The following is a 10,846-nucleotide window of genomic DNA, read 5'->3' on the forward strand; positions in this document are numbered from 1 at the left end:
AGAAATTGGCTAGGATATGGAAGAAAGGATGCATCCAGGCTTATCACAATCACCTTCACCCTAAACCATCATTTTTTTCTTTCTATTTATTGTGGGATTAGAATAATATTTTATTTTGTTCTATGACCATATTTGTTCAACCATTAATTTTAATTATATGTTTATTCTATATTTTCTATCAAAATCCTGATTTGCATATTCGATTAGAATGAATGAGTAATGTACTAACATGCATCCAATGTTATTGAAATGGAAGAATATTGATGTTTTTGAATTTACTAGGTTTAATGTAGTGGTTTGATGTTTGTGTATGTTTTGAAATGGAAGAATATTGATGTTTCTTAATTGAATTATTGATGTTTGACTATGTTTGAAATGAAAGAAAAAAAATATTGATGTTTACATGTTAATTTTTTATTCAGTTATAATAAAATTATAGAGCAAAGAGTAATGAGAAATGGTGAAACTTAAATTTAGGGGAATTGTCAAGGATATGGCAAAAAAGATGAAGGCTTATAGAGTAACCTAAACCCTAAACAATCATTTCTTTCTCTATTTGTTGGTGGGAGTAAAATCATATTTTATTTTGTACGATTACCATTTATTTTGTACAATCATATTTGTTGAACCATTAGAATACTTATAGAGTAACCTTCACCCTAAACCCTACACAATCATTTCTTTCTCTTTATTTATTGTGGGAGTAAAATCATATTTTATTTTGTACGATGACCATTTATTTTGTACAACCATATTTGTTGAACCATTAATTCCTAATTTGCTTATTGGATTAGAATGAATGATGAATGTACTAACATGCATCCAATGTTATTGAAATGGAAGAATATTAATGTTTTTGAATTTACCAAGTTTAAGATGTTTGACTATGTTTGAAATGAAAGAAAAACAATATTGATGTTTAAATGTTAATTTTTTATTCAGTTATAATAAAATTATAGCGCCAAGAGTAATGAGAAATGGTGAAACTTAAATTTAGGGGAATTGGCAAGGATATGGCAAAAAAATAACATAAAAACTTATAGAGGAACTTCACCCTAAACAATCATTTATTTCTCCTTATGGATTGTGGGAGTAAAATCATATTTTATTTTGTACAACCATATTGTTGAACCATTAATTCCTGTCAAAATCCTAATTTGCTTATTGGATTAGAATGAATGATGAATGTACTAACATGCATCCAATGTTATTGAAATGGAAGAATATTAATGTTTTTGAATTTACTAGGTTTAATGTAGTGGTTTGATGTTTGTATATGTTTTGAAATAGAAGAATATTGATGTTTCTTAATAGAATTATTGATGTTTGACTATGTTTGAAATGAAAGAAAAACAATATTGATGTTTAAATGTTAATTTTTTATTCAGTTATAATAAAATTATAGCGCCAAGAGTAAAGAGAAATGGTGAAACTTAAATTTAGGGGAATTGGCAAGGATATGGCAAAAAAACAACATAAAAAATGCTTATAGAGTAACTTCACCCTAAATCCTAAAGAATATATTTTATTTTGTACGATGACCATTTATTTTATACAACCATATTGTTGAACCATTAATTCCTGTCAAAATCCTAATTTGCTTATTGGATTAGAATGAATGATGAATGTACTAACATACATCCAATGTTATTGAAATGGAAGAATATTAATGTTTTTGAATTTACGAATTTACTAGGTTTAATGTAGTGGTTTGATGTTTGTATATGTTTTGAAATTGAAGAATATTGATGTTTCTTAATTGAATTATCGATTTTTGACTATGTTTAAAATGAAAGAAAAAAATATTGATGTTTGCATGTTAATTTTTTATTCAGTTATAAATGGCCACATGTGTGAAGATTATCTAATACTATCAAGAACAATATTATTCTTTTCATTTTAAAAATTGAAATTTAATTTCATTTTTTAAATATTAAAAAGAGCTGTACTTAACTAAAAATAATAAATAACTTAATGAGTGAAACAGCTTTATTAAATTATTCTTACTATATCCGATGATTCATCACATAATTATTTATTTAGTAACATAATTATTTATTTAGTAGAATTAAAATTTAATTTTAATTGAAAACAACAATAAGTTAGAAACAAATATGTTTGTTTCATGTTTTCTTATCAACTAGTTTTATGCAGTTAAATTAAACTTATAATTCTATTTTTTAATATAATATCACACATTCAAATTTTATCTTATCAAATAATTTGTTATTGTTATGGAACAAGTTATAAATATATAATTTTATAAAATTAAATTAAATTCATGATTCATCTCTTATAATGACATTTATGTATAGGATATATGGTAGCATTATATAATTATTTAGTTAATATATATTCAGAAAGAGACATGCTGTATATGTCATATACTTTGAAGTAGTATTGTGTGTGGTCTGAAAGACGATGGATGAAAGTTTGTTAATTATTTTCTTATTTTTGTGATTGTGGAGGAAAAGTCGAACAAAAGAACCTTAGCTACCTCACATATCTAACAATTGAAAATGCATGTTGATGCAGTGAGTGCCACTTAATTTTTCCTTCAAATTAACTATTATTGGTTGCACATGGATCCTTTGTGTTGATGAAAGCATCTTTATTGATGTGCAAGAAGAGACCATCCTCCTAAAACTAAATGCAAAGTTACACTTGGATACCATATCAAGGTGTATTTTACATCAATCTGTTTCGCACTACCAAAGAAAAGAAAACAGTGATAATGTTATTATTGTCACATCAATTCGATATAAGCTTCTAGCAGGTACAAATACATTACATCCATCTGCATTTTCCCTCTTCATGTAGCCTTTTTTTTGTGCGTATTCTCTTGGCTCTTATATTTTAAGGATCATAAAAGCAATTAAAACCCTTGCTTTGACTAGCTACTATTTTAAGACAGATTCGCAGCAAGGTCACATGAAATTTATTTATTTCAATATCTTACATAAATTCATACTGGGGAAGGCTTTAATCATTATTGCAAACTATTCACTTCACTAAGTCTTAACATTTTTCCAAAGGCGTTGGAAACATCTAGGTCCCACAGAATAAAGGAACATTATACTTTAGGGTTAATCAAACACATTTGCATTTTAACACAAGACAATATCCATTGTCAAGTCTCAACTACCATATCTAAAGTTTATACTTACACATTAATTAATCAGTTAAACACTAGCCCTTGAAGTGATTGGCACATGGAAAATTGATATATTTTATCAGTATATTGCTCTTAATGACAAACAACTTTAGCCATTGTGTTGGCTAAAGATGGGGCAATGATCAATATAAACAAGACACGTAAAAAGGGCTGTTAGATTCTATACTATTGGGAAAGAAACTACCCTCAACACTGTATATCCAGTGCCAACACTACCTTCCATGCTAGGGATTGCCATTCACCATTTACTCATACATAACCCACTCCTTGCTCCAGATAAATCTTAACAAAACCCTTAAACTTTAGGGTCATTACCACATCTCAAATCTCAAATGAGAAGAGTTAATTCACTGTACCATAAGATGGTCTTCTCCAAAAGAAAAAGCAAAGCAATATTAACTTAAATGTAATGTCAATTCTAAACCCAATATACACTTTTCAAAACTCTAAACAGATGGAATACTTTCCATCATTATGTAAAAACATTAACAAAAAAGCTTTTCCTATTTACTGTATTATGGATTAGTTTTACAATCTTCTCAAACTGGCAGTTTTCCACAACATATATAGAACTAACTTTGCTAAACAACATAATATTAATATAACAATAGCAAATCTAATACTCTAAAAAATTATAGTGTCCTCACTTTATATTAAACAACAAACAATGCCAATCGCATCGATAAAAGTGCTTCTTAAAAAATCAACACAAGCTCTTTCATTCTGCTATGCGCCCCCAAGTTTGTACTTAGAAGAAGCAACCAAGATCTATCTCTTCATATATTTATGTAATTAAAATATTCAGAAAAATATAAATTAGTACTCTCATTTTTCAGATCCCCATCACCTACTGTTTCGTGATAAATTTAGTCTCACATTTTACTTTCAATTATCACCATACACCCTTGGTACAAATTTATTTGATTTTCCATTTTAAACAAAATGCTCCCACCTTAAGATAGTATTGTCAAAGCTTACTGTAAATATTTAATCAAGCTTTATTACATAAACTCAAGTGAAAATACATTCATGACTACAAGATACCTTATTTTCGAATCCGCATAAAATACATTCACAATAACCAACATCAACATGAACAAATGTACAAGGATATGTTAGTAATTGAACAACTTTGTGGCAGACATCACAGTCTAGGAACTTGTTGCTGAGAAAGAGCACGACCCGAGATGAGGTAGACTTTGAATGTATGGGCTCGAGCTAACATGTCACTCATGTGTAGCCTCCAGTTACTACTTGGAACTTGAAGAACTCAAGTTGGAAAAAGAAGTTTCACCTGGTGCCAAAACCCTTATCTCAATGCACTTCGCAAGAAAAATAAGAGTCTCAAACTGCAAACCTTAATCTATCCCTAATTGGAAAACATGTATCCATCAACCTCTTACCATCACTTTTCAGCAACTCCACAAACATAGAGCCCTTTATAAGCAAAACTTGGCAAAATCTTGCATGTCAGACTTGTAATATATAGAAAACAATTAAGTTGAGAAAAAGTACATCAGAAAACAGTGCAGTAATAAATCAATATTAGGAAACCAGTGCCGAGACACAATTATAACAGCATGCCCTTGCTTATGAAGTCCAAAAACTCAGATAAATTAAAGATACAGTAAATACTAGTGGGGTCTTACATAGAAAGGAAAAGGGAGCTCCCTTCAGTCCAAGTACAGGAAACTTAAGAACCAATTTGTCTCCCGCATCATTCACTCATTTGATGAGCATCTTTGAGTATCACTCAGCATTTGGATGAATGAGCCGGCAGCTAATTGAATCTTATTGCCACCTATGAGTGGACTGAAGAAAGCTCACTTACCTACATTTGTTAAGGCTCAGTTTTTTGGTATTCTTCAACAGTTTGGCTTAGTTGAAGAACAAGTATACAGATCTGCATGACTATCCACAAGAAATAGAAGAAACTGGTGTTAAACATAGGCAAACAAGACAAGTAACTGTTATGCTGGGTATTGAGAAGGAAAAATAAAGCAAGGAAAATATCTTACAAAAGAATCATGAACCATATTATACCCAGAAGGATGGCTCGACCATCTTACATCTCACAGACTAGCCACAGCATTCATGATACTCTAATCTAAGCAAGCAACTCACAGAATCTAAGAAGAGATGAAGGGCTTTATATAAGCTAGAAGAGAGAAGGGTTCTGAATTTAATTCTTGACAGTTAATTTGTAAAATAAAATAATATATTTATATATATATATGGTAAACAAAAAAGAAATCATTCAATTGACATATTTTATTTGTGTAAAACATGAAATTAGATGTAAATTGAAATTAAGTAACGGGGGAAAATATAAAATATAAACAGCTACAGGTGTCTCCAATTAAGAAAAAAAAAATAGAGTTACATCTATTCTTTATTTTATCTATTTATATTGGAAAGTTATTCATATTCTCCTTTAATATAAGAGCAGTAATCTCAGTCATTTCCTAAAAAAAAACTACTTGAATGTGTACTCAGTATAGAATAACTTTAGAAATAGAGAAGAAGAATATAAAGGATTATTTTTAAGCAAATGGTGAAGTTTAGTACTAAATTTATATGAGAGTAGGCTATTTAAAAAGAATTATAAAAATGGATAAGTTATTTTCAAGGAGCACAACTTCACTCTTATTATTTGGAAGCTCTTGAATATAATTTGGCAACTAAATTAATAAAAAAGCCATAAGAACTAAGACATTATCATAATTTCATAACACCATCTTGATCTAGCCTAATCAGTGTTGCTAACTTTTTTCTAAAAGTTGAAGTTGTCTCACATGTAAAAATAATATACAGAAGTATGCATGTAATAACTTCACTGTGTTATTTTTATATTAAAGTTGTCACACAGTTTATTTTTTTAATTTTATATCTTTCAGTGTAAAAACAATAACTAAAATCGTGCAGGAATACAATAACCTCTTTATATTATTTTTAAATTAAAGTTATCATACAGTTTAATTTTTTAATTTAATTTATATAAAATGATAATTTATACTTTAAAAACAAAAATAATTGTGTAAAAAATTACGAAAAATTACTATTATTTATTGAATAAATGGTAATTAGTATAATAAATTGTTTGATTAATTTTAATAAGTTTGGTTAATTGTTTTATAAAAGTCATAGATAATGTGTAGTTAATTGTTGCATAATATAAGTTTGGTTGTTTTATAAAAGTCATTGATAATGTGTTTGAACTTTTTAAAAACATATAATAAATAGTAAAATATTTTGTATGAACTTTTGTTATTTAAATTGTGGAGTATATTATATGTTTGATTAGATTGATAGTATTTATAGTTTTAAATAATGACTACCAATAAAATAGAAAAAGATAATATTATTAAATAAACATTACAGAACATAATAGTTTATAAATGGATAAGTTTTTCTATTATGATTTTATTTATGATATTAAGATTATTATTTTTATTAATAATTTTATTTGGAACTGGATGAAATGACAAGAATAACAGGTGACTATAACATAAGAGCAAAAGAAATTTAAAAGCTTATAATCTAATTGTATACCATTAGTAGTCGATTATGGTTAAATGACTACACGAAACACTGAATTTTCTCAATTAAATGTTAGGTGATTTTATTTTAATATTATAAATTATAATTATAAGTTATTTATGTTAATATATGTCATTAATATGTGTATGAAAAGATTATATATAATATAAAAGTAATGTAAATAAAAATTACAAAATATGCTGATAACATTGTAGACAATGTTTTGTCTTAATTCTGTAACTGGTGGTTTAAGAGAAGAAATATTAAATTTTAAAAATATACTTTCTCATCGTACAAACATACATGATGACCAATTCAAAATTATTCTAATTACATCATTCAATTTGCTGAATGAATCATGTCTTGATATGACTGCACACTTTGACACCTAACTGTACATTTTTATATAAATATATTTCAGAAACTAAATAACAAAATGAATGAAAAAAATTATAATTTATAATGGAGAACAAATTATGCATTCAAACTTGAGAATACTCTTTCTAAAGGTTTTTTCTTTCATTACTTTTCTCTTAATTCAGGGCTAAGATTTATTCCTTTATTATATCTTACTGATAGATGTATAACCAACATTTGTTAATTCTTTCAAATCCTAATCCTAGAAGAGACCTTAAATAGATAAACAGATTGAAATTATTATTAGTAAAAGAGGGTGAGATCTTGAATAAGTTTATAAATTCTTAGTAGTAATATGGTGTTGTTTAAAAGGGTCACAGGTACAATTTACAAAACAAAGTACTTAAGTTGTTTTTTGTTGGAGAAGTGTGTTACTAATGTGTGGTGTTTGATTGAATATTAATTTTGAAAGAGAAGGATAGGGTGGAGCAGACATATGCATATGAGTGGATGATGGATGAGTGGGTACAGAAATGGGTCTTGTCAAAGGAAAAAAAAAGCTGTCTACCAAATATGGAAGAGATATGGGTGTCCCTTGCATTCATCTCTCTTCCATTACCATCTTCATTACCATTTCATTTCAATTTGTCCAATCATACCTTTTTCTCATTACCCCTCACCTGTCCATCCATCCAATCACCTTCAATTCATTTCCTCTATTTCGTGTATAGCCCTAACCTACCATTCCACTCCCAATTTATGACTCTTTTCGGAACTCGTTAATGTCAGCACTTCTGTCACCACCACTAAACAAACAATCTCTCAGTTTCTGTTTAAATGCACTTCCCTCCTTTTTTATCATCACATCACACGTTACCACCTTTACTTAATCTTTCCATAATCATCACTTATCTACATCTAAGTAACTAACTGTAATCTATATATACAAATTAAGGGTTGTTGTTCTTCCAAATCAATCAAGATATCTTGCTTCAAAAGTAGTTAATGGTATTAACCTAAAATAGATAGTCTCTGGTGGGAGGTTTACTTGAAGAACGAGAAGGAATTATGAAAGTAAAATTGATTAGATTTATCGATAGAGAGGAAAAGGAAAAGGTTACAGATAACATAGCAGAACACGTGATCAGGTGTGGAAACTATGGTGAGAAAGGAGGTGGAGAGTGATAAAAGTATATTATTAGAAAGAGAAAGGAAAGACAGAGAAATTGTGGACGAAGTACAGAGGCAGACTAGATAGGTACTGAGCTACGAGGTCACTTCATGCGACAACGCCATATGATATGATATGTGCAGTCACACTTCACCATTCAAACTTCAAAGCTTCCTGCTGCAACACTGCTTAAATAACTCTAATTAAGGACTGCTAATAAATAAATAAATTTCAATATTTTTTAAAAAATAATTTTTACACAATTTGAAAAACTGGACCTTTTTGTGACCTCTCCTGAAGTTTTGAATCTCCATAATTTATTTTTGTATATATGGCATTCACTGGTTGGTTGTTTCTTGAAATTTGACTTTTCAAAATTAAAATAATAATATTTTAAAAAAAATACAGTCTATTGTTATTATTAAAGTTTCCTTTACAGTATAATGATAATTATCAAAATATAATGACATAAAAAACAACTTATAAACATTTGAGTACATTATATTTATTTTTTATTGAAATAGATTTCTAAAATAATATAAAAACAAAAGCAATATTAAAACAAAATACTAAAAGTTTATATACTTATTTTTAGATATAATTATCATTTTTTTTCCTAATACTTTATTCAATTTAATCTTCAGAATTTAGGATGGTCTTATTTTTTCTAACAATAGACTCAATTAATTTTAAAACGATAAATCTATTAAAATGAAGATGATATAACGTAAGAGACTATAATAAATTGTTTTAAAAACAATTAAATTATTTTGAATTTTTAGAAATATAAAGACTAAATTAAATAAAGTCATAAAATATTGGAAAAATATATAATTATATCTTAATTTTAAGTTTTTCTATATTTATAGAAAATTAAACTTTGTTTACATTTTTGTAATTAAATTATAAAATATTTTGATATTTTGAATAATGTCATACATATCACTGACTCTCTTGTAATAAAACTCAAACTTTTCAATTTTAAATTGGTTGAGATAAAACTCAAATATATTATTATATCAACTAAAATAAGATAAATAAATTATTTATATTTAAAATGATTTTTATTATATAACAAAAATTTATAAAATAATTTTTAAATTTATATATAAATTAATTATTTAAATTTTAACAACTAATATTTTAAATTTGTCTTTAAAAAATTAATTTAAATATAAAATAATAAGTAGATAAAATATTGATAATTAATGACTAGATTTTAATTTAAAAATTATTTTATAAATTTTTATTAATAATAAAAATTACTTTACATATTAATAATTTTCTAATTTATAAAATAATTTTTAATTTAATCAATTTGTAACAGTGTAAAAAAATGACAACAAAAAATATTTGAATTTTAATCCTAAAAAATATTTGAATTTTAATCCTAAAAAATATTAAGATTGCATAGATAATACTCGTTTGTGATCAATTCTTACTATAATAAAACTTTTAACTTTTGTTCAAATCAATCGTTTGTGATGGATGCTTACTATAATTAGTCGTTTGTGATCGATGCTTACTGTAATAAATTTTTCTCAAATCAGAACTAGACGTATACAGAAGTTAGAATGTCCTTCTTTTCATAAATATTGTTATTAAATATGATCTATTGATCCTTCGAAATAAAAATAAATAAATAAAATTATTAAAAAAATCACAAAATAAAAATTAAATTTTAAAAAAATAATGAATGGTTATCTTAACTAAATTAAAAATATTTTAAATATTAATTTTAAAAAAAAATAATTATTTATTATTATTATTAAATAATTTTTATATTAATATTTAATTAATTATCAAAGTTTTAACTATCTATTATTTAAATTTTAAATTTGATAGTAAAAACTTTGACCAATTTAAAAATTAATTCACAATAATAAAAATTAATTTAAAATATTTTTAAAAAATTTTAAAATAGTCTTTAATTTAATTAATATAACAATTATTTTTAAAATTAGTTTTTATTTAATAATTTTTTTAAAATATTTATTAAAAAAAATCTATTTATTAGTTTTCTACTTAACATGTCTAGTGCAACTTTTAGGTTTTTTTTTGTTTAGACATACTTAAACTATACTACAATACTTTTAGCTAATCGGTTGACCACTTCATAGTCAGGCATGAATTAGAAGACCTTAGTTGATTCATTGTGCAACATTCAACTGTCACCATGATGTCTACGAAGTGGATCATAAGATCAATTTTTGGTGCAAATGTACGTCAAAGGTGGTAAGGATATTCATGTATCCTATTGCAGCATCCTACTTTTCATATAATAAAATAATATAACATAATAAGGAGTATCTTGTGTATGGATGTTTGTAATAATTAGGGTAGAAAGATATTTATTGAGTATCATTTGTGTTATGTTATATATTAGAAACGAGTGCTTGTAATATGAATCATTTTAAACTTCTACCCTATCAATCATTATATATACTTTATATTTACACGGTTAAATTTATATGTTTTTATTTTTTTATTTGCATGTTTCTCTTATTCTGATAAGTGTCTTGATCTCTTGATTTATTTATTTATGATAAAGAGTTTTTTATTTACATAGCTAAACTAGACTTATTCATAAAGAATTGTAAAAA

The 10,846-nt window shown here is 26.1% G+C and overlaps 1 long non-coding RNA gene across 3 annotated transcripts; it reads right to left on the reverse strand.

The window, feature by feature from the left end:
- Nucleotides 1-4,149: 4,149 nt before the first annotated feature.
- Nucleotides 4,150-5,352, reverse strand: LOC137812697 (uncharacterized). Of its 3 annotated transcripts, none has more exons than XR_016518866.1 (3): nucleotides 5,194-5,334; nucleotides 5,011-5,086; nucleotides 4,150-4,650 (listed from the first exon to the last, which is right to left on the reverse strand). It is a non-coding gene; the product is annotated as an uncharacterized LOC137812697 (long non-coding RNA). The 3 variants fall into 3 exon arrangements; XR_016518865.1 differs by having other exon boundaries at nucleotides 4,150-4,469; nucleotides 4,579-5,086; XR_011081274.2 differs by having other exon boundaries at nucleotides 4,150-5,086; nucleotides 5,194-5,352.
- Nucleotides 5,353-10,846: the final 5,494 nt, after the last annotated feature.

The sequence above is a fragment of the Phaseolus vulgaris genome, chromosome 2 (assembly GCF_051622355.1).
Source record: "Phaseolus vulgaris cultivar YP4 chromosome 2, ASM5162235v1, whole genome shotgun sequence".
In the NCBI taxonomy this organism is placed as follows: Eukaryota; Viridiplantae; Streptophyta; class Magnoliopsida; order Fabales; family Fabaceae; genus Phaseolus; species Phaseolus vulgaris.